At 45.4% G+C, this 25,196-nt stretch overlaps 1 long non-coding RNA gene across 1 annotated transcript; it reads left to right on the top strand.

The window, feature by feature from the left end:
- Nucleotides 1-1,957: 1,957 nt before the first annotated feature.
- On the top strand, nt 1,958-24,038 carry LOC140472673 (uncharacterized). Its single transcript, XR_011957817.1, has 3 exons — nt 1,958-2,203; nt 21,273-21,400; nt 23,259-24,038. It is a non-coding gene; the product is annotated as an uncharacterized lncRNA (long non-coding RNA).
- The last annotated feature ends 1,158 nt before the right edge of the window (nt 24,039-25,196 follow it).

Raw genomic sequence — 25,196 nt, 5'->3', positions numbered from 1 at the left:
TTTCCCCCATTCCCTGCTATGTTCTTGCCTGCCTTGTCTGCTGAAATTGCTGTCTTTAACTCGTGTACCAGCCTCAATCTTCTTTCTGGCCTTACGTTTATTTAAGGTCGAATACCCTGCCAGACTAGGTTATATCCTCTCAAGCAGCTCTAGCAATTCACCCCACCAGGATATGGGTCCCTCTCCCGCTCCCAGTTGAGGTGCCTTTCCCAACCTGTCTCCCTGTGCTGACACCTTCAGGGATCTATGGACTTGTCCACCATTGTCCCTGTATTCCTCAGTACTCCGCAAGGACCTACCGTTTATTATGTCTGCACTTCTCTTATCGTACCTCCCACAGAGTATTCCCTCACTTCAATCAGAACTAAACTCTGCTTAGATTATCATCCAATCGACATCGGACTGCAGACAGAGACCATCCTCCTGACTGTGAACAACACCCTCACCTTTCATGTCATCTACAAACCGACTAATGATACCTTCTGCTTTCACATCCGAGTTATTAATGTTCAATGGTTCCTGCACAGATCTCTGTGGTACACCTGGTGGTGAAAATATTCTATCCACCAATTTTGCATCCAATTTGCCATCTTGCCTTGGAACCCAGTCCTTTTGGACCAGCCTTCCATGTTGGATCTTGTTTCAGGACTTAGTCAAGTCCATGTTTACCACGTCATCTGCACCGCCTTCATCGATATACTTAAGCACCATTTTAAAAAAAACTGAACTGAATTCCTCAGACAGTATCTTCCTCTGCCAAATCCATGATGACTAAACCGAGTTGATCCTTACGTTTGCAAGTGTTGATTCATCCTCTCAATTGTTTCCAATAATTTCCCTCCCCCTGCTGTCAGACTATATGCTCTGTAATTACCTGGCCTACCCCTGCTGCCCGTCTTGAACAAAGGAACCACATTAGCGATCCTCCAGTCATTCAGCACTTCACCTGTGGCCAGCAAAGTATTAAATATATCCACCAGGGCCCCAACAATCTCTGGATAATTTGCATGGGGTCAAAGAATGCTGGTCCAGGCAGTGACACCCACATCCCATAAATGAATAAATAAAAATACATATATCCCTCCCTACCTCTGCAAACCCCTCCAGCTGCAGCAATCCGTACTGGCTTTGTAACACTGTTCAGTCCCTGACCACTCTCTGTAACACTCTCACCACCTCCAGCACCTTCACCTCTCCATGTTCGTATCATGTCAATAAACCTTGACAACGATTCCCCTTCCCACTGCCCTCGTCCTGCGAGCAGACCCATTGCAATCCCTTTAAAACTTACTCCTAAAACACTGTCTCACTTCAGGATTTTAAGTACTTTGTGGTGATCTTCTCAGCCTCATAATCTGATATGATCCATTTTGTCCTGAGTGAGGGACTGGTGGGGATTTCTTGCTGAGTTTTTGTCTGTTTCAGGGTAATTCCTTTTGTTGAGTGTTTTACACTGTTCCTTCAAAGGTTTTCCACTGTTCATTTACAGGCACATACTTCAGTCTGTTTAGCCTGTTTACCTTGGTCAGTTCTCCTCTCATACCCATGTAATTGGCTATTTTTGATTCTAGTTGTCCTTTCTGTGATTCACTTTAAAACTTTATATTTCTTTAAACTGCACTTTATCACAATTTCCCAGAGGATCTCTCCAGGTGACATTACTCATTCACTAAGTTTTATCACACAACAGTCTCTCTGAGACAGTTACATCCCTCACCAGTTGCACAATGTGTTATTCCAAGAAACACTGAAAAAAATTATTTGAACTCCTCTTCCAATATCACTGTTGTCAGTGTGATTGTCCCAGACTTTGCGAATATTGACATTTCACTAAATGTTCCCCATGCCTGTATTAAACATTCCAATGAATTCCTATTTATTGCAGTGATGAGCCATGAAATGCTGTTCGGTGGGTGGTCGAAAACTGTTCTGCTGCTTGTGTCCTTGGCAAGTAGTAGCCAGAATTTACATTCAGCCTGACTATACTTCATGATCTGAGGCCAAATGCTTTCTCTGTAATGCCTTTCTTACCCATTATTGTTAGCATCGTCCATTTTGCCTGAATTTGCACAAAGGGGAAATCATGCTTGACTAATCTTCTTGAATTTTTTGAGGATGTAACTCGGAAGATGGACGAGGGAGATCCAGTGGATGTAGTGTACCTGGACTTTCAGAAAGCTTTTGATAAAGTCCCACACAAGAGGTTAGTGAGTAAAATTAGGGCGCACGGTATTGGGGGCAAAGTACTAGATTGGATAGAGAATTGGTTGGCGAATAGGAAACAAAGGGTAGTGATTAACGGCTCCATTTCGGAATGGCAGGCAGTGACCAGTGGGGTACCGCAGGGATCCGTGCTGGGACCGCAGCTTTTTACAATATATCTCAATGATATAGAAGATGGTATCAGCAATAACATTAGCAAATTTGCTGATGATACAAAGCTGGGTGGTAGGGTGAAATGTGATGAGGATGTTAGGAGATTACAGGGTGACCTGGACAAGTTAGGTGAGTGGGCAGATGCATGGCAGATGCAGTTTAATGTGGATAAATGTCTGCTTATCCACTTTGGTGGCAAGAACAGGAAGGCAGATTACTACCTCAATGGTATCAAATTAGGTGAAGGGGCTGTTCAGAGAGATCTGGGTGTTCTTGTCCACCAGTCAATGAAGGCAAGCATGCAGGTACAGCAGGTCGTGAAGAAGGCTAATAGCATGCTGGCCTTCATAACAAGAGGAATTGAGTATAGAAGCAAAGAGGTGCTTCTGCAGATGTACAGGGCCCTGGTGAGACCACACCTGGAGTACTGTGTACAGTTCTGGTCTCCAAATTTGAGGAAAGACATTCTGGCTATTGAGGGAGTGCAGCGTAGGTTCACGAGGTCAATTCCTGGAATGGCAGGATTGCCTTACACGGAAAGACTGAAGCGACTGGGCTTGTATACCCTTGAGTTTAGAAGACTGAGAGGGGATCTGATTGAAACGTATAGGATTATGAAAGGATTGGACACTCTGGCAGGAGGAAACATATTTCCGCTGATGGGGGAGTGCCGAACCAGAGGACACAATTTAAAAATAAGGTGTAGACCATTTAGGACCGAGAGGAGGAGAAACTATTTCACCCAGAGAGTGGTGGCTGTGTGGAATGCTCTGCCCCAGAGGGCAGTGGAGGCCCAGTCTCTGGATTCATTTAAGAAAGAATTGGATAGAGCTCTTAAAGATAGTGGAGTCAAGGGTTATGGAGATAAGGCTGGAACAGGATACTGATTAGGAATGATCAGCCATGATCATTTTGAATGGCAGTGCAGGCTCGAAGGGCTGAATGGCCTACTCCCGCGTCTATTGTCTATTGTCTAAGGTGGTGAACCATTGAATATTTATGTTCCACCTTTTGTTCACCCTGGAACCACATCTCTCTGCTGTCTAAATCCCTTTTATCTCTGTGTCACAAATCCATCTACGTTGTTGCAGAGACTTTGTCCATTAATAAAAAACATAATTTCCTGTCACAAATGGATTTGCTGATCTACAGTTTTAGTTAAACTTTGTCCCATCCTGTTCCTTTCTGTTGTCTTCAGTCACATTCCCACGCTGCTCTGATGCTTCACCTTTTCTCTTTGGATTTGGAAAGTTCCTTTCACCTGAAGCCTGTCCCTGCATCCTCTCTGTCAGTTTAAAGCCCTGTCCATAAACCTACCAACATGATTGGCCAGGACATTGTTCTACTGGAACTGTGCTGGGACCAATCTGAATGGATTTTTAAAAAAATCAGGTATGGGATGTGGGTGTCTCTGGCTGACTAGCCTTTATTGCCCATCCCTTGCTGCCCTTGAGCTAAGCAGCTGGCTCACCCATTTCACAGGGTAATTGAGAGGCAAACACTTTGCTGTGGGTATGTCGTGCAGACCACATGAGAGTGAACTGTTGTCTTTCTCTGAAGGTCAAGTGTTTGGATTTTTATTAATACTTATTTATGGATTGTTAATTCCAACTTTTAAAACATATATTCATTTAAAATTCCACATGGTGATAAGTTAGAAAGAAGAAGGGGGCTGCGGTGGTCACTTTGTTGGGACTGTATTGTAGACTGTTGTAGACCCAACAGATACCAGAGGAGCAGCTGTGTAGAGAGATTGCAGATAACTATAGGAATAATAGAGGAGTGCAGGCTGGAGATTTTAATATTCCCTGTATTGACTGGGCAACCTACAGTATAAAAAGACCTGGACGGAGAGCAATTTTTCAAATGTGTCCAAGGAAGGTTCCTAAATCAATATGCAGAGTGCCCTACTCTACTCAGGCAGGTGCAACACTGGACCTCCCCTCAGAAAACAAGGTCGGGCAAGTGACTGAACTGTCATCCAGAGAGCACTTTGGGTCCAGTGCCCACAACTGTCTTCGTTTTAACATAGTTATGGAAAAAGATCAGCAGGTCCACAGATTGAAGAGGAAAACTGGAACAGGGCCAGGTTTGGGGCCAGTAGGCAGGATCTGGCCAGCGTCAATGCCGTGAATTTAAAATTGCACAACGCCCAGTTATAATCCAACTTGCTTTGGAAGCGCTGGTGATCACTGTAACAGATGAAAGGCTGAAACTAAATTTGTTTGATATTATATTCCATGTTACTCCCATCCTGTTGCTATAAATTCTGTACTTTAGGATTGTGCTCCACAACCACCTGATGAAGAAGCAGTGCTCTGACAGCTAGTGCTTTCAAATAAACTGGTTGGACTGGAACTGAGTGTCGGGTGATTTTTAACTTTGTCCATCCCCAGTCTGACACTGACACCTCCACATTATGATTCTAATCGATTGGGTGAGTCTGTTTGAAGGAAAAGGAACAACTGGCAAATGGGAGGCTTTTCAAAGTGTGATCTCAAGAATCCAGGACCAATCTGCCCCATTGGGGTAAAGGGAAAAGCTGGCAGGGTTAGGGATCCTTGGCTGATGAGGGATAATAAGGCTCTGGTCTTGAAATGAAGACTGCATGCACTGGGTTTAAGATTTCCATATCTACATATTCTTAAAGACACGATCAATCTGTGGAGACCCTACAATCCTCTCAGTCCCTGTAACACTCCCAATCCGCAGAAGTCATTCCAATGCCTGTGACTCTTTCAATACAATTCCTACAAGACCCTTGATCTATGTGATAGCTTTTCATTGCCCGCACCCACCCTGTCAATGTAAGCTCCTCCAGTGTCTCCATCCATCTAGTCCAATCTCTGCAGTGCTCTGTATAATCAGCCTCACTGTGCCTGGAACCTGGCTTCAATTCCAGCCTTGGCCGACTGTCTGTGTGGACTTTGCATGTTCTCCCCCCAACTGTGTGGGTTTCTTCCGGGTGCTCTGGTTTCCTGCCACAGTCCAACATTTGCACGATACGTGATTGGCCATCATAAATTGCCTGTAGTATTCAGGCAAGTGTGGTTTAGGTGAGTTCACCATGAGGAATGCAGGGTTTATTGGACAGGGAGAGGGATGGGTCTGGTTAGGTTGCTCTTTAGAGGGTTGGTGTGGACTTGTTGGGCCGAATGGCCTGTTTCCACACTGGAGATTCTATTCAGGTTATTGTTCAGTCCTGTCAACCTCCCTGTCTCTTGGACCTTGCCTCATCCCCAATACACTCCTTATATGTGTAATCTCCAACAGTCTCTAAAACACTCCTTGGTGATGTCAGCTTCTCTAGTCTTTACAAAGATCGATATGACTGTCACCGCTTCCTGCTTTTCGAACAATCCCAATAACTGTTGCCATTCGTTACATCACTCCCAATCACTGTTCCATCCTGAAACCCCCAAAAACATTTATATCTCTGTAAACTCATCTTGACTGTCTATACTTCCTTTTGACAATCCCGTTCTGAGACTTTCTCTATATCAAAAAAGTCATTAAGTGTAGGTAACCCTTATTATTGTAACCTCCCTCCAGCCTTACAGCACTGAGGTTCTGTAGAAGCTCTTTTCAACCCGACAGTCATCTCTGTGTCTGTAATCTCCTCCACTCCCCATAATACATTCTGTATGAGCTCCTCTGTAGTCCACTAAACACTCCCTAACACTGTCTGTATCAGTGTAACCTTCTCCAAAACACAACCTTCCCTATCTGTGTAAATCCCTACACCAGTCCCTGTCCCTCTCAGCTCTGTCTAACAATACAACCCTCCATGTCTGTGTTTTCACCTTCAGTCCCTACTCACCTCCCTATCTGTGTAACCTTCTCCATGCATTTTTGCTACAGTCTCTTCAACTGTCCCTGTCAGTGTAATATCTTCCAATCCCAAAAACTCCCCTCTCTTTAACTTTCTCAGACCACACAACCCTCACTATCTGTGACCTACTCCTGTCTGAGAACTGCTCCAACTCTTCAACTCTCCATAAGCTCCTGCAGCTCTTACAGCCCTCCCTATCTACAAAACCTCTTCCAGTCCCGAAAACGGCATCAGTCTGTGGAGACCCTACCACCATCCCTATCTGTGTTATCCTCTCGGGTCCCTGCAACACTCCCGATCTGTAGATCCCAACCAATGCCTGTGCCTCTCCTGATCCTGTTCCTACAAGACTCATTTACAATGTAACATCCTCCCGTCACGATCACCCACCCCGTCAATGTAAGCTCCTCCTGTATCTCCAAACATTTACTCATCTCCATAACCTTCTCCAGCTCTTCCCCTCCATCTGTGTAAATGTCACTCTCCACTTGAACCCTCCCTACTGCAGGAACTTCCTCCTGTTTGTGCTATGCTCCCTTATCTGTGAAACTGTCTCCAACCAAACTTGATACCCAATCTCTCAAAAAAGAATCCAGATTCCACAGCCTCCATGTCTAAATAACCCCCAGAACCTAAGCCTTCCTATCTCTATAAACATCTTCAGTCACGATGACCCTCCATATCTCTGTTTGTTCTGCCAGTCGATACAAACAACTTTATCTCTGTAATCTGCTCAGCTCACTAAAACAGTCCCTGTCTGTGATCCAGCCCTGTCCTACAAACATCCTTATCCCTGTAAACTTCTCCATCCCTCCCAACATTCCCATCTCCATGAACCCCTGCAGGCCCTACAGCTCTCCACATTTCTGTAACCTCCTGTGGCTCTATGGTCCTCCCTCCCTGTGAAACCACCTCCAGTCCCCAAATCCCTCCCAGTCTGGGTCCTCTGCTCCAGATCAGACCATTGCTGTCTCTGTAAACACCTTCCCTCCTGACAACTCTTCCCATTTGTGTAACCTCGTTCAGACCCCATACTCTCCAGCTTCCTGAATCCTCTTCCTGCCATTGCAACCAAAACCACATGTTTATGTAATAACCTCCAGTGCTGACACCTCCCGGACTCAGTAACCACTTGCAGTCCTAACAAAGCACCTAATCTGTGAAACCTCTCATTTCCCTACAATCCTCCCTCCCTCTTCAAATGCCTTCATCACCATGAAACCTCACAATTACTGAAGCCTCCTTTTGGCATTGCAACCCTCCTAATGTCTGCAAAATCCTCTTGTCCTGATATCCCTCCCTGACTCTGTAACCCCCACCACCCTCCAGTGCCCTTCTGGGGAACATGGCAGAGGAGAGAAGATTTGTAGCGTCTGGACCATATTATGGAGGTAGAATTCTGGAAATTACAGATTTGGTCTGATGTTTGTGTGGTGCAGATTATTGGCGAGGACTCTATAGAAAGGATTTATGACAACTTGGAAAGCCATAGTTAAATTAGAGACAGCATGGATTTGTGAGGGGCAGATCATGCCTCACAAACCTTATTGAATTCTTTGAGGATATGACAGAATATGTTGATGGCTCATTCAGAAAAGAAGGATGATTGGGATACAGGGAAATCTGTCTGTCTGGATGCAGGATCGGATGGCCCAGAGAAGACAGAGGGTGGCAGCAGATGGACAGTATTGAGCCTGGAGCTCAGTGACCAGTGGTGTTCTGTAACAATCGGCTCTGGGACTCTGCTCTCTGTGATTTTTGTAAATGACTTGGATGTGGATGTTGGAGAGTGGGTTAGTAAGTTTGCCAATAACATGAAGGTTGGTGGAGTGGTGGGGAATGTGGAGGGCTGTTGTAGGTTGCAATGGGATATTGACAGGACGCAGAGCTGGGCTGGAAGTGACAGATGGAGATCAATCTGGAAACGTGTGAAGTGATTCATTCTGGAAGGTCGAATTTGAATACAGAATACAGGGTGAAAGGCAGAATACTTGGCAGTGTGGAGGAACAGTGGCGTCCATGTCCATAGATCCCTCAAAGTTGCCACGCACATTGATAGGGTTGATTAAAAAGGCATATATTGTGTTGGCTTTTCTTAGCAAGGGGATCGATTTCAAGAGCCGTGAGGTTTTACTGCATCTTTATAGCGACCTGGCGAGACCACACTTGGAATATTGTGTTCAGTTCACATCCCAGTTTTACAGGAAGGATGTGCAAGTTTGAGAGAGCGTACACAGGAGATTTACCAGGATGCTGCCTGGAATGGAGGGCATGTCTTATGGAGAAAGGTTGAGGGAGCTAAGGCTTTTCTCATTGGAGAGAAGAAGGGGGTGGGGTGTCTTGGTAGAGGTGAACAAGGTGATGAGAGGCAAAGAGTGAGTGAATAGTCAGAGACATTTCCTCCTATGGAATAAATGGCTATTACATGGCGACATAATTTTAAGGTGATTGGAGGATGGATAAGAGGATAGAGAATATTAGGTGGTTGGACTGCCAATGGTTCTATTAAAATTGACTCCAGACCCACAGCAATATGGCTGACTCTGAGCTACCCTCTGGGTAATTAGCAGAGGGGTCAAAGAATGTTAGTCCAGGCAGTGACAACCACATCCCATGACTGAATAAATAAAAATACATACGTCCCTCCCTACCTCTGCAAACACCTCCAGCTACAGCAATCCGTCCTGGCTTTGTAACACTGTTCAGACCCTGACCACTCTCTGTAACACTCTCACCACCTCCAGCACCTTCACCTCTCCCTGTTCCTATTGTGTCAATAAACCCTGACCATGGTTCCCCTTCCCCCTGCCCTCCTCCTGCTAGCAGACCCTTTGCAATCTATTTAACATTTACTCCTAAAACACTCTCTCACTTCAGGATTTTAAGTACTTATTGGTGATCTTCTCAGCCTCATAATCTAGTATGATCCCTTTTGTCCTGAGTGAGGGATCAGTGAGGATTTCTTGCTGAGGTTTATACTGTTTCAAGGGAATGTCCTTCTGATGAGTGTTTTACACTGTTCCTTCAAATGTTTTCTGCTGTCCATTTACAGACACATGTTTCAGTCTGTTTAGCCTGTTTACCTTGGTCATTTGTCCTGTCACACACATGTAATTGGCTATTTTTGTTTCTAGTTGTAGCTTGTCCTCTGTGAATCCCTTTAAAACTTTATATTTCTTTAAACTGCACTTTATCACAATTTCCCGAAGGATCTCTGCAGGTGACATTACTCATTCATTAAGTTTCATTACACGGTCGCTCAGCGTTAGTTATGTCCCTTAACAGTTGCACAATGTGTTTTTCAAAGAAACACTGAAAAAAAATTAACCAAACTCATCTTCCAATATCAATGTTGACCATGTGATTGTCCCAGATTATACAAATATTGAAGTTTTCCAAAATTATCACAATGCCTTTGTTAAAAAATTCCAACGAGTCCGTGTGTAATGCAATGATGAGCAATGGTATACTGTTCAGTGGCTAAAACTGTTCTGCTGCTTGTGTCCTTGGTAAGTAGTAATTTACATTCAGCCTGACTCTACTTCATGATCTGCAGCCAAATGCTTTCTCTGTATTGCCTTTGGTATCCATTATTTTTAGTGTTACCCATTTTTCCTGAGTTTCCGCAAGATTGTGAACCATTGAATATTTTTGTTCACCCTGTATCCATGTCTCCCTGGTGTCTAAATCTCTTTTATTACCTTATTACAGTGACGTTGTCCATTTAAAAAAAAACATAACTTACTCTTTCCCACAATTTTCTGTCACAAATCTTTTCGCTGATGTACAATTTTAGTTAAACTCTGTCCCTTCCTGTTCCTTTCTGCTTGTCTTCAGCCACATCCCTATGCTGTTCCGTTGCTTCACCTTTTCTCTTTAGATTTGGAAAGTCCCTTTCACCTGAACCCTGTCCCAGCATCCTCTCTGTCAGTTTAAAGCCCTGTCCATAAACCTACTGACATGATTGGCCAGGACACTGGTCCCAGCACGGTTCCAGTGGGACGATCCGAATGGATAATTTATTAAATCAGGTTTGGGATGTGGGTGTCTCTGGCTGACCAGCCTCTCTTGCCCAGTCCTAGCTGCCCTTGAACTGAGTAACTTGCTTGGCCTTTGAAGAGGGTAATTGGGAGGCAAATACTTTGCTGTGGCTATGTCGTGCAGACCACGTAAGGGTGGACAGATGTCCTTCTCTGAATGACATAGCAGCCTGGGATACATTTCCCTGGGCACTGGAGATTTCTCCACCTTTACGCCTGTGAAAACATTTAATACCTTGTCTTTATCGATCTTAACATGTTCTGGAACCAGAGCATCCCAACTGAAATCCCCGGCTACAATGCCTTTCTCCTGTGTGAGTACAGATGGGAAGTATTCATTGAAGACCTCACCTGCTTCCTCTGGCTCCATGCACAGATTGTCCCTTTGTTTTCTCACAGGCCTCCCTCTTTCGCTGGGAAACCTCTTCCTCTCACGATGCTGATAAAATTCCTGTGGCTTTTCCGCAATTGTATCTGTCAAATATATTTAATGACTATTGTTTGTCCCTCATTTTCCACAATCCCCTTGCACACTCTATACTTGTGAAGGGCTTCACCTGATTTTATTGCACTGTATTTTCTTTATCAAACTCCCGGTATCACTTGATCAGTATCCCCTGGACTTGCTGCCTTTACTATTCACTCTTCAAGGAGCACACTGGCCCTGCGTTCTCACTGCATCACTTTAAAATACTCCACTTTCCTAACATGGACCCAACTGCAGGGATTTCCTCCCAGTCTATTTTGCCAGATCCTCTGTAATGATTGTGATACTGATAGGAGGCACAGTTGTGAGGGGGACAGACAGGAGACTGTGTGGCTCCAGAGGAGACCCCAGGATGGTGTGCTGCCTCCCAGGTACCAGGGTCAAGGATGTCTCTGAGTCGTTATTGAACATTATGAAGGGGGGAGGGTGAACATCTAGAGGTCATTGTGCACATTGGTCCACATGACAGAGGTAGACAAAGGGATGGGGTCCTGTGAAATGAGTACAGGGAGTCAGGTGAGAAGTTAAAAAAGCTGGATATTGACCTTAATGATCGCCAGATTACTCCCAGTGCCAAGTGCCAGTGAGGATAGAAATAGAAAGGTCGGCCGGATGGATGTGTGGCTGAGGAGCTGGTGTAGCGGGCAGGGTTTTCAGTTCTTGGGTCATTGGGATCTTTTCTGGGGTAGAGGGGACCTGTCCAAAGGGGATGGTTTGCACTTGAAGCAAAGGGGCACAAGTATCCCAGGGAGGAGATTTGCTAGTGTTACCCAGGAGGATTTAAACTAGTTTGGCAGGGAGTTGAGACTCTGAGTGAGAGAGGGACCATCGAAAAGTCAGGGGAAATACATCAGCCATCAAGAGCAAGTTACCTATTCAGGATATCCAGGGGCACAGTCGAGGGAGGGAAAGATATCTGGTTTAACGGAAATTTATTTCAACACATGAGGCCTGACTGGTAAGGCAGATGGGCTCAGAGCATGGATTAGCTCTGGGGACTGGGATATTATAGTCATAACATAAACATGGCTGAGAGAAGGGCAGGACCGGCAGCTCAGTGTCCCAGGATACAGAAACTACAGGCGGGACAGAAGGACAAGTAAGTGAGGAGGGAGAGTTGTCCTTTTGATTCGGAAGGACATGACATTTGTGCATCGAGACAATCCTGTTAAGCAGTCATCAAATAAGGCCGTAAATTTAAAAGCTAGAAACAAAGAGGGGATGGTCATTCTGCTGGGATCGTGTTCTAGACCCTCAAATAGCCAGCGGGGACGAGAGGAGCAAATGTGTAGTGAGTTTGCAGGTACCTATACAAATAATAGAGTAGTATTGAATGGAGATTTTAACTTCCCCTGGATTGGCTGAGTCACCCAGAGTGTAAAAGGCCCGTACTGGGTGGAATTTGTAAAATGTGTCCAAGAAAGTTTCCTCAGTCAAGACGTAGAGGGCTCTATGCTACTCAGGCGGGTGCAACACTGGACCTCTCCTCAGAAAACCAGGTCAGGCAAGTGACTGAAGTATCTGTCGGAGAGCACATTGCGTCCAGTCACCACAACTGTCTTTGTTTTAACATAGTTGTGGAAAAAGATCAGGCAGGTTGACAGATTTAGCTCTAAAAGTCGAACTGGGCCAATATTGGGACCATTCAGGAGGATCGAGCAGGGGTTGATTGGGTGAAGGTAAAACTCACACAACACTAGGGTATAGTCTAGATGGTTTACAGAGGAACCCCGATTATCTGAACGAGATGGGCGGGCACTATTTCATTCAGATAATTGATTATTCGGTTAATCGATTCAATACCTTTCCTCTGGGGCTCGGAGTTTTCAGTCCAGTCTGCTCCCTGTTCAGGTGACTAGGCAGCAGCAAGCCATGGATGAGCCCCCACACCCTGTCAGACCCCAAAAAACTCGCTCGCTTCCAAACCCATCCAACACTGCCCCCACCCGCCCCTCAACGTCACCCCCCACCTGTCCCAAACCCACCAAAAAGCGGCCCCTGCTGCCAAAACCTCCGACACCACCCTCCACTCGCCGCCTGCCCCCACTTCCCAAACACGTTCGACATCAACTTCAGCCCGTCCCCAAACCCGTCCAATACTGCCCTCTGCCTACCACACCCACTGTCCAATCCATGTCCACGCCCATGCCCCCATCAACCCCTCCCCCTTCTGGGCAGCTGGAGTGGACACCAACAGTAAGACATCTACTGCCTTTGCGGGGGTAAGTCTCCAAACAACGCACATACACATGCACACACACGTTCAGACAGCCATACACAACTTTTTACTGCAACATCTCAAAAAGTTTCACTTCTGCCCTATACAGGACAATGTTCAAGAGAATATCTGGGAAAGGGGGGGGTGAGGATTTACCCCTATATATAACTCTCAGCTAAGTGTGGAGAGAGGGTGAGAGGTCAGTCATTTGGAGATGGTCCCTGGGCTTGATGTCCAAGACTGTCCTCAGCAGTATTTCAGTAAGCCAAGATCTGTTTTAGATTAGATTAGATTACTTACAGTGTGGAAACAGGCCCTTCGGTCCAACAAGTCCACACCGACCCGCAAAATCGCAACCCACCAATACCCCGACATTTACCCCTTACCTAACACTATGGGCAATTTAGCATGGCCAATTCACCTGGCGTGCACATCTTTGGACTGTGGGAGGAAACCGGAGCACCCGGAGGAAACCCACACAGATGCGGGGAGAACGTGCAAACTCCACACAGTCAGTCGGCTGAGGCGGGAATTGAACCCGGGTTTCTGGCGCTGTGAGGCAGCAGTGCTAACCACTGTGCCACCGTGCCGCCCATCAGTTTAATCAGTGTAAACCAAAACAAACACAATCATGGTTGAAACGACTCTTTGATGAAATGTTTCTATTGGGAACTCGAGATCTCCTTTGAATAATCTGATATTGGTTAATTGATATTTGGATAATCGAGGTCCCTTTGTATTTAAAAGTGCTAGCCTTAGAAGCTCTGGTGATCATTCTAAAAAGATGAAGGACTTAATCAAAGCTTGTTTAATATTTCTTTCCATGACACTGCCATCCTGTTGCTATAAATTCGGTGCCTTAGGATTGTGCTCCCAAATCCACCTGTTGAAGATGCAGTGCTTCGAAAGCTAGTGCTTGCAAATAAACCTGCTGGACTATAACCTGGTGTTGTGTGATTATTAACTTTGCCCACCCCAGTCCAACAGCGGCATGTCCAAATCATGACTAAAATAGATTGGGTCAGCCTGTTTGAATGAAAAAGAATGACTGGCAAATGGGAGGCTTTTAAAAGTGTGATCTCAAGCATCCAGTATGTCCCTATTAGGGTGAAGGGAAAAGCTAGCAGGTTTAGGAATCCCTAGCCGATGAGAGGTGTCGTCACTCTGTTCAGGAAAAAGGGGAAGGCACACATTGTCTTTAATGTTTCCGATTCTATGTAACCTCTTACAGTCCTAAAGACACGATCAATCTGGGGAGACACAAAAGGCCTCCCAGGTCCCTGCAGCACTCCCAAACTGTAGATCCCACCCCAAATCATGTGACTTTGTTCCTATAAGACTCACTATCTGTTTAAATCCTCCCATCACTCGCACCCCACTATTAATGTAATCTCCTCCAGTCTCTCCATCTACTACTCATCTCCATAACCATCTCCAGCACTTACACCTCGATCTGTGTAAACGCCCCCCTCCCCGATAACCCTTCCCTTCTTTACCATTCTGGAGGAGGTTACTAATGCTCCCTTATCTGTGAAACTGTCTCCAACCAAAATTACTGCCTTGCTGGAAAATCTGTCAGACTCCACACCCTCTGTATCTAACTAATCTGCAGAACCTAAACCTTCCTGTATCTGTAAACATTATCCATGACTACCCTCCATATCTCTGTTTGATCCTCCAGTCTATACAACCCACTTCCTCTCTAAACTTCTCCATTCACCTAAAACACTCCTGTCTGTGTAAACCACTCCATCCTACCAACATCCATATCTGTTTAAGATGTTCCATCCCTCCCAACCTCCCCAGCTCTATGAACTCCTGCAGGCCCGATAGCTCTCCACATTGCTGTAACACCCTCGTGGTTATATGGTCCTCCCTCCCTGTGAAACCACCCCAGTGCCCACAGCCCTCCCAGTCTGGGTCGTCTGTTCAGTATCAGACTATTGGTGTCTCTATTACCTGTCGCACTCCAAGCAAACCCTTCCTAATTGTATCTCTTCATTCAGATCCCATTCTCTCCAGCCTCCCGAACCACCTTCCTGCCATTGTGACCCTCCCTATTTAGAACACAGAACAGTACAGCACAGTACAGGCCCTTCGGCCCTTGATAATGTGCCGATCTTTTATCCTACTCTAACCTGCAGACCATTCAAAGAAGAAAAGAACAAAGAAAATTCCAGCACAGGACCAGGCCGTTCGGCCCTCCACACCTGTGCTGATCCAGATCCTCTGTCTAAACCTGCTGCCTATTTTCTAAGGATCTGTATCCTTTTGATTCCTGCCCATTCATGCATCTGTTTAGATACATCTTAAATGATGTCATCGTTCCCACCTCTACCACCTCTGCTGGCAACGCGTTCCAGGCCCCCATCACCCTCTGCATAAAGAACGTTCCATGTATATCTGTCCTAAACCTTTCCCCTCTCACTTTGAGCTTGTGACCCCCAATAAGTGCATTCCACACTCTGGGGAAAAAAGCTTCTTGCTGTCCACCGTGTCTACACATCTCATGAGTTTGTAGACATCAATCAGGTCTCCAGTCAACCTTTTTCTTTCCAATAAAATCTGTTCAACCTCTCTTTATAGCTAGCCCCTTCCATACCAGACAACATCTGGGTGAACTTCCTCTGCACCCTCTCCAAAGCATCCACATCCTTTTGGTAATGTGGTGATCAGTACTGTATGTAACATTCCAAATGTGGCCGAACCAAAATCCAATACAACTGTAACATGACCTGCCAACTTTTTTCACTCGAGAGCCCGTCCAATGAAGGAAATCATGCTGTATGCAGCCTTAACCACTCTACTGACCCGCGTGGTCACCTTCAAGGAACAATGGACCTGAATACCCAGGTCTTTCTGTACGTCAATTTTCCCCAGGACTTTTCCATTTACTGTGTAGTTCACTTTTGAATTGGATCTTGCGAAATGCATCCCCTCGCATTTGCCTGGATTGAACTCACCATCTGCCATTTCTCTGCCCATCTCTCCAATCGATCTATATACTGCAGTGTTCTCTGACTGTTCCCGTCACTATCTGCTACTCCACTAATCTTAGAGTCATCTGCAAACTTGCTAATCAGGCAACTGATACCTTCCTCCAAATCATTTATGTATATCACAAACAACAGTGGACCCAGCACAGATCACTGTGGAACACCTCAGGGCACAGGTCTCCGTTTTGAGAAATTCATTTTACTGTAATCCATGTGCACATCCAAAAGTTAATTAAGTGTCCCTAATGTTGCTCTCTCTACCACCAACGCTGGCAGTGCATTCCACATACCCACCACTCTCTGTGTAACGTACGTACGTCTGACATCTCCCATAAACCTTCCTCCAAAGTACCTTAAAATTATGCCCCATCGTTATAGCCATTTTTACAATGGGAAAATTCTCAGGCCAGTCCACTCTGTGTATGCCTCTCATCATCTCGTACACCTCTATCAATTCAGCTCTCATCCTTTTTCATTCCAATTAGAAAAGCCCTGGCATCCCCAACATTTTTTCATTAGACCTGCCCTCTAATCCAGAAAACATCCTTACAAATCTCTGCACCCTCGTCAAAGCTTCCACATCTTTCCTATAATGAGGCGACTGGAACATAACACAATATTCCAAGGAGGATTAACCAGGGCGTTATGGAGCTGCAGCATAACCTCACAGGTCTTAAACTCAATCCCTTGGCTAATGAAAGCTAACACATCACACGCCTTCGTACCACCCCTATCAACTTGTCTGGCATCTTTGAAGGATCGATGGATGTGGACCCCAAGGTTCTTCTGTTTCTCCACACTACTAAGAATCCTGCCTTTAACCCAGTAGAGGTTTTCTGCAGAATCCTTCAATCTTAAACCCTCCCTATTTTGGTATCTTCCTCCAGTCCCCACAAAACTCATCGACTGTGAAACGTCTTCACGTCCCTACAATTCTCCCTAGCTCTATAACCTCCTTTATTGACGTGCACCCTAAAAACTACCAAAGCCAATTTTAGCCACTTCAATATTATTAATAACTGCAAAATCCTCCAATCCTGATATTCCTCCCTAACTCTGTAACCCCCCCCAACATCCTCCATTGCCCCTCTGGGGAACATTGCAGAGGAAGGAAGAGTTTTCGAGTCCAGGTCATGTTACGGAGGGAGGAAGGGCTGCAGAACCTGGAGGATAGTATAAATGTAGGAAGGGACGGGGATCCTGCAGGAGGTTAGAGGGAGCGGGATTCATATAACCTGCAGGATGAGACTCAGACTGTATTGTGGAACCTGAAGGATATTTTAGTCTGAATGATTCATTTGTTTTTGATTAGACTATTAGCCTGATCTTGATGACCTAAATTTGCAGATGTTTACAAGAATTGGCTGTGCACAGCTTCAGATTCCCAGGCTGGGAGATGGGAGTTCAGATGTGAATCTATTTGCCCATTCTGTCTGTGTGCCTGACACTGACCTGGTGCTGCTCTGGTAGAAAGCATTCTCCATGTATCTGTTAACCTCCAGGTCGACAGGACTGACCAGAGCTCACCTCATCAAAGCCTTCGTTTAGAATGTTCTTTTTTTAATTCTTATTTTCAAGTGTCAGTTTCGTGCAGGAATTGCGTTGATTCCATGTTAAGAGAATGAAGCCATTATCATTGAAGATTAGGAAGCCTTCAAAAATGCGATAACGGCTTTCCAGAGACAGTACATAGTATTCCTGTTAGAGTGGAAGGAAATGCTGGTGGGTGTAGGGTATGCTGGATAACGAGAGAACAAAGGTTTAGGGTAAGAAAAAGAAGGAAACATTTGTCAGGTTTGGACATGAGAAATCAAGTGAATCCTCAGACTATAGGGCAGGAGGAGTATATTTAAGAGGGAAATCAGGAGGGTAAAAAGAGGACTTGAGATAGCTTTGACAAATAGAGTTAAGGAGAATCAAAAGGATTTTTATAAATACATAAAGGACAGGAGGGTAACTAGGGAGAAGATCAGCAAGGCAGCCTTTGTGTGCAGCCGGAGGAGATGGGGGCGATATTAAGTGAGTGTTTTGCATCAGTATTTACTGTGGCGAAGGACATGGAAGATATGGAATGTGGGGAAATAGATGATGACACCTTGAAAAGCGTCCATATTAAAGAGGAGGAGGTGCAGCATGTCTTGAAATACATAAAAGCGCATAAATCCCCAAGATCTGATCAGGTGTACCTTGGAATCTGTGGGAAGCTAGGGAAGTGATTGATGGGCCCCTTGCTGAGAAACTTGTATCATCGAGCATTACAGGTGAGGTGCTAGAAGACTGGAGGTTGACTAATGTGGTGCTACCATTTAAGAAAGGTGGTAAGGGAAAGCTAGTGAACTATAGACCAGTGAGCCTGACATCAGTAGTGGGTAAATTGTTGAAGGGAATCCTGCGAGATAGGATTTACATGTAATTAGAAAGGCAAAGAGTGACTAGGGATAGTCAGCATGACTTTATGTGTGGGAAAACATGTCTCAAGAAATTAATTGCGTTTTATGAAGAAGTAACAAGAATGATTGATGAGGGGCGATCATTGGATGTGATCTATACGGACCTCAGTGAGGTGCTTGAAATAGTTCGTCATAGGAGATTGGTTAGCAAGGTTAGATCTCATGGAATACAGGGAGAACTCGCTGTTTGGATAGAGAACTGGCTTGAAGGGAGAAGACAGAGGGTAGTGGCGGAGGGTTGCTTTTCACACTGAAGGCCGATGATGTGCCACAAAGATCCGTGCTGGTGCCACTAATTTTTGTCATTATATAAATGATTTGGATATGAACATAGGAGGTACAGTTAACAAGTTTGCAGATGACGCCAAAAAGTGAGAGATAGTGGACAGTGAAGAAGGTTACCACAGATTACAACGGGATCTGGATCAGATGGGCAAATGTGCTGAGGAGTGACAGATGGAGATTAATTTAGATAAATGTGAGGTGCTACATTTTGGGAAAGCACATCTGAGCAGAACTTGTACACATAATGGGAAGGTACTAGGGAATGTTGCTGAACAAGGAGACCTTGGAGTTCATAGCTCCTTGAAAGTAGAGTCGCAGGTAAGCGGATAGTGAAGAAGGTGTTTGGTATGCTTTCCTTTATTGGTCAGAGTATTGATTATAGGAGTTTGGAAGTCATATTGCAGCTGTACAGCACACTGGTTAGGGCACTTTTGGAATATTGCGTGCAGTTCTGGTCTTTGTCCTATTGGAAGGATATTGTGAAACTTGAAAGTGTTTAGAAAGGTTTTACAATGATATTGCCAAGGTTGGAGGATTTGAGCTATCGAGAGAGGCTGGAATGACTGGGACTGTTTTCTCTGGAGCGTCAGATGCTAAGGGGTAATATTCTTGAGGTTTATAAAATCATGAGGGGCATGGATAGGACAAACAGACAAGGTCTTTTCCCTGGGGTGGTAGAGACCAGAGCTGGAGGGCATAACTTTTGGGTGAGAGATGAAAGATTTAAAAGGGATCTAAGGGCAACCTTTTCATGCAGAGTGTGGTTATGTATGGAATGTACTGCCAGAGGAAGTGGTGGAGGCTGGTACAATTGCAGCATTCAAAACGCATCTGGATTGGTATATGAATAAAAAGGGTTTAGTGGGATATGGGCCAAGTTCTGTCAGATGGGACGACATTAGGAAAGGATATCTGGTCGGCGTGGGTGAGTTGGACTGAAGTGTCCATTTATGTGCTGTACGTCTCTAGGTCTCTGGCTCTAAATGTTTTCCATTGTTCATTTACAGACTGACATTTCAGTCTGTTTCCCCTGTTTACATTGGTCAGTTCTCTCTCAAAATCATGTAATTGGCTTTGTTACTGGTGCCCTGGAGTGCTTTATGGTCACTTTGAAATGTCATAATCTCTTTGAATTCCGGTGTAATTTCTTGGAGGATCTTGGTGTGATATTACTCATTCACTCAGCTTCATCACCCAGCGGTCGATCTGAGATAGTTACATCCCTAGCTATTTGCACAATAGAAACACTGACAAAAACATTCAAGGAGGATCTCGGATAATATTACTCTTGCCAATGTGTCTGTCCCAAATTACACAAAGATTGAAGACTGCAAAAATTATCTCACCACCTTTGCTACAATTTCTAATTAATTCCTGTTTAATGCAGGGATGAGCAATGAAATACTGCAAGGCAGCATAAAAATTGTTCACCTGCTTGTGTTTTTGACACATTGCACCCAGAATTTGCATTCAGGCTGATTCAGCTGCATAATCTGAGGCCAAATGCTTTCTCTGTAATACCTTTGTTATCCATTACTGTCAGGGATCCCATCTTGCTTTTCCATTCTGCCTGAGATCCTGTAAGGTTGTTTACTGTTGAATATTTATGTTCCACCTTTTGTTCACCCTGTAATCACGTCTGTCTGGTGACTAAATCTCATTTTTCTCTGTATCACAAGTCACCTTATTGTAGATACTTTGTTCATGCAAAAAAATTATAATTTCCTCTTTCCCACAATGTCCCACCACAAACCGATTCATTGATGTGCAGTTTTCGTTAAACTCTGCCCCTTCCTGTTCCTTTCTGCTTATCTTCAGCCACATTCCCATGCTGTTCCTAGGCTTCACATTTTCTCTTTGGATTTGGAAAGCTCCTTTCACCTGAACCCTGTCCCTGTATCCTCTCTGTCAGTTTAAAGCCCTGTCCATAAACCTACCGACATGATTGACCAGGACACTGCTCCCAGCAGGGTTGATTTTAATTCACTCGTGGGATATTGCTGTCTCTGGCTGGCAAGCATTTCAGGCCCACCCTGACCAGCCTTAGAGCTGAGTGGCTTGCCAGATCATTACTTTGGGCATTTGAGCGTCAATCCCATTGCTCTGGGTCTGGATTCATATGTAGGCCAGACAGGCAGCCAAAAACAGATTTCCTGACTGAGAAGGTATGAAACAGTTAGATGTGTATCCCTGACACCGGCATTAAATTCTGGATGAACAGTCTACTGAGAGGAACACAAGGTCATTGCCTGCCCCGTTGATTGCTCCCTCATTCCTGAGTACTGATCCTAGTGCACCTTCTTCCTGACAGTGGTTTGATCCTGATACCTTCCTGCACTCTGGTGATATCTCTCTGTATCTCTCCATGTAATATCTGTCACTGTAAGGGTCTAATTGCTGCCACCTTTTGCAGCTACGCCAGATCCTGAGCCAACAGAACTCTCCACTCCAGAGAGACGCAACAGCACAGGCCAGGGATGGAGACTGGGATTTTCCAGATCTCTGTGGGACTCAGTGCCATTCTCCTTGTATAACCCTTGCTGCATCAGTCTACTTTCCCATTGTGTCTGTTCCTCTATTTCCTGTAGGTACTCAGGATGCTGCTGACTCAGCAGAATTCACAATTCCTGTCTCGTCCATCACCACACTGAAGACAGTTGGTCAGCCAGAGAGATGGAGAGTGAGATCTGGAGCCTTCAGTAAATCCTGAAGTGAGGTAAGATCACTCACAGTGAACAGAGTAGAGTGTATTTAAGGGATCGAACTTTAGTCGAGAAGACATGACACAGATACAGTGTTGAAGCACGAATACAGAGCACTATGGTCGCAGGCTGAATCTCCACCCTCTTGTTAACTTTCAACTCTGCTGTACTGAGCCTTCCTATGCCAATACAGTAAGTTGACAGTTATCAATCTAGGCCTGTGCTGTCTTAGTGAGGATCAGTACAACAGAGGGGAAAACAGGCCTCCCCTCGGAGATCGCATTGAAGCCTGGGATCTTTCTGTTCTATATCCACTCCTCACGCTGTCTCTTGTCGGGTGATATCGTCATACAGCAAGGAGACATACCTTTCGGTCCAACTCATTTGTGCCAGTGAATGCTTGTAATTCCCAGAAAATTTCCTATTTCTTTAACCTCCACCCCTCCCATAATCCTGCTGTATATTTGAAACAGACTGTAATTTTGACGACTCTCCCTATGTGTAAATTGCTCCAGTCTCGATAACATGTCCAATTTCAATAATCTCATCCTGCACGTAGTATAATAATCCCTATTTCTGTAGTCTTGCACAATACTTACAGTGCCCCCGTATCTGTAAAATCCTCCAGCCTGGCCCAAAATACCCACCTGTATACCTTCCTCAAGCCCCAGGAGAACATGATATCACTGTAACGTTCTGCAGGCCAGATCACATTCCCTCCTCCTGGCCTATAGCACCACATGACCTCAGTAACCTTCTCCCATCCGTACCGACCTTCTTATCTGTATAAACACCTCCAGACCCTTTTCAAACCACAACAGCACTCCACATCTCTGTTTGCTCCTCCACTCCCTACATTCTCTCTTTGCATAATTCTGCAATTTGGGGCAGCACGGTGGCTCAGTGGTGAGCAATGGTGCCTCACAGCGCCAGGGACCCAGGTTCAATTCCAGCGTTGGGTGACTGTTTATGTGGAGTTTGCACTTTCGTCCTGTTTCTGTGTGGGTTTCCTCCGGGTGGGTTTCCCACTGCACCAGCCGTTGGAACTGTTGTTATCTGGATCCCCTCTAGCAGGCGTTGCAACACTCCTCACGTCTGTAACTGCATACAGAGAAAGCAGCTCTTCCCATATATTTGACATCCTCCTCTGCTGATAGCTCTTCTTGTTCCTCACAATATCTCACCTCCTCCATTCCCATCTGTGCTAGAGATCTCTCAAATTTCTTTATTCTTGTTTAAACTTCTGATCACCTAAAATCTCTCCCTTTTTAAATTGTAAACCCTTCACTTCTGTAATTCTCCATATAACTGTATTCAATAATAGCACAGGTTCCATTCCTAAATCTCTATCCTTACAATGGTTGCATGTTCTAAATTGGCACTTTCCATTCTCCTTATCCATCCCAGGAATTCCAGCCCCTACAATCCCACTACTTTGAATGCTCCCATTCTCTGCACCTCCTCATGTCCTGAGGGTCCTTGAACACCACCAGTGCTCCAAAAGTTTATATTCCCCTCAGTTACTGCAAGTCTTCTAACTCTGTAACATCCAACAGTCTCCAGTACCATACAATATTTGCTGGCTGTCAATTGCATTTGTTGAAGTCTACACATCTCTGTAAGCAGCTCAGAAAAATCCGTTTAGACTCCGTCATGGACAAGCCACAAGCTCCGTCATGGACAAGCCACAATCTCTCTATTTCCTTTGCCTTCTTCAATGTCTGCACCACTCGCTGTATCTTCCAGTAACGTTCATGAGTTGCTGCAGGTCTGCCTAACTCCCCCAATAACCTGTTCCATCCCATACAGCTCCCTCAATCACTGTAACACCCTCTGCTCTGTCTAATCCTCCTCTTCCCCACTGTCTTCCAGGCACAACGGCAATCCTGTAAGAGAGCAGTGCGGAATGGGATGTTATAAATCTCAGCTGAGGCTTGAGGCCTACCATTACCTGGGAGTCACAAAGGGAGAGAACTCGAGAGACAGAGGCACAGAGCGGGAGAATATTAATCAGCAGCGAGGATCGGGGCCGACTGGGACTTGGAGTTGGAGAAACAGCAGAGCAGGAGGCTCGAAACCAGCACCGAGTCACAGAGGGAGTGACCATGTGAGGGGGCATCTTGGAGCAGGAGCATGAGGCTCAATCACACCTGGGAGTTAGAGGCAGCAAAATGGGAGGATATAAATCAGCATTGAGTTTGGAGGCCTAATAGTGCCTGGGAGTCACAGAGACGGTGACCCTGTGAGGGAGCAGAGTGGAGTGGGAGCTGGAGGATTACCTATCCGTGGGAGTCACAGAGATGGTGATCCTGTGAGGGAGCAGAGTGGAGTGGGAGCTGAAGGATTACACGTACCTGGGAGTCACAGAGACAGTGACCATGTGAGGGAGCAGAGTGGAGTGGGAGCTGGAGGACTACACGTACCTGGGAGTCACAGAGACGGTGACCCTGTGAGGGAGCAGAGTGAAGTGGGAGCTGGAGGATTACACGTACCTGGGAGTCACAGAGACTGTGATCCTGTGAGGGAGCAGAGTGGAGTAGGAGCTGAAGGATTACACATACCTGGGAGTTACAGAGATAACTTTCTGCTGCTAGGACCTGCCTGCACTGAGTTTGAAAGAAGTGCAAGAGCCATCACTGAAAAATCTGTAAATTCACTGGCTGACAATAAACCGTTATTAGTGACTGTCAGTTAATTGCTGTAAGCCAGCAAATTTATTTTTTCAACTTCTGAAGTAAGGATTGAGCTCAGCAATATGAGGGAGATGTGAAATTTTGAGCCAGTATAATAAATTCACTCAGTAAGCCACAGTTGAATCAGGGACTTAACCATATTGTGATGCCCTGGATGTTAACTTCATTCTAGGTCATTAACTAAGTTACTCTAGACATGTTGCATGTTACGACATGCCAGCACATGTTTGTCAGGAAACGTGTTCTGTTACATTGGGAAGTCATAGCCCCTGCTGGTGTCCTAGATGTAAACGAGGTCTTGGAGATCAGACAGTGACGAGAGACTCTGTGATGCCGGGAGTTCGACGGATAGCACACACACAGAACAAATCACCCTGCAGACATGACTGCGTGGAATAAGGAAGGGAATGATGGATTAGGTAATCGAAGAGAAACTGTCAGGGAAGCCAGGAATAGACTGATGTCTCCCTCCCAATTCAGTTTCCCAGTTTGGAAACTGATGAAAGTGCAGGCTGCTTAGGGGAGTGTAGTCAGAGCCATGTCTGTGGCACCACAAACATCCTGACTGGACAGGAGGGGAGGGAGAAGGAAGGAGGAGCAATAGTCACAAGGGAGACTGGAAATTGAAAAAGGTTTCAGCGTGTCTGTAATTCCAGGATAGTGGGGTTAATAATGTCACTGTGTCTGCAGGACATTCGTCTGGGGGACAGTGACAAAGGTCATGTCCATGTTGGTAGGAATGACTTGGGTAGGAAGGGTGAAGTGATCTGGGAATCAGAATTTAGGGAGCTCGGTGGATGGTTGGCAAGCGGGAACTCAAATTTAGCAATCCCTGGAATACTCCCAGCGCCATGTACAAGTGAGAACAAAATTCGGAGTTTTATGTGGATGAGAGTGTGACTGGAACGATGGTGCAGCAGGAAGGGCTTCCGATTCCTGGGACATTGGGACTGGTTCTGGGGAAGGCAGCAACTGTACAAGCTGGATGGGCTAACGTGACAGAGCTGGGACTGAATTTCTTACAGGGTGTGTGGGAGGGATTGAAAATAACTTGGCGTCTGCTTAGGATCCAAAAAGGAATAGTTGAGGAGCTACCATGATTCTCAAAATAATGGGA

This window comes from Chiloscyllium punctatum, unplaced genomic scaffold (genome assembly GCF_047496795.1).
Source record: "Chiloscyllium punctatum isolate Juve2018m unplaced genomic scaffold, sChiPun1.3 scaffold_401, whole genome shotgun sequence".
In the NCBI taxonomy this organism is placed as follows: domain Eukaryota; kingdom Metazoa; phylum Chordata; class Chondrichthyes; order Orectolobiformes; family Hemiscylliidae; genus Chiloscyllium; species Chiloscyllium punctatum.
The sequence above is the reverse complement of the archived record's forward strand: the minus strand, read 5'-3'. Positions and strand labels throughout refer to the sequence as shown.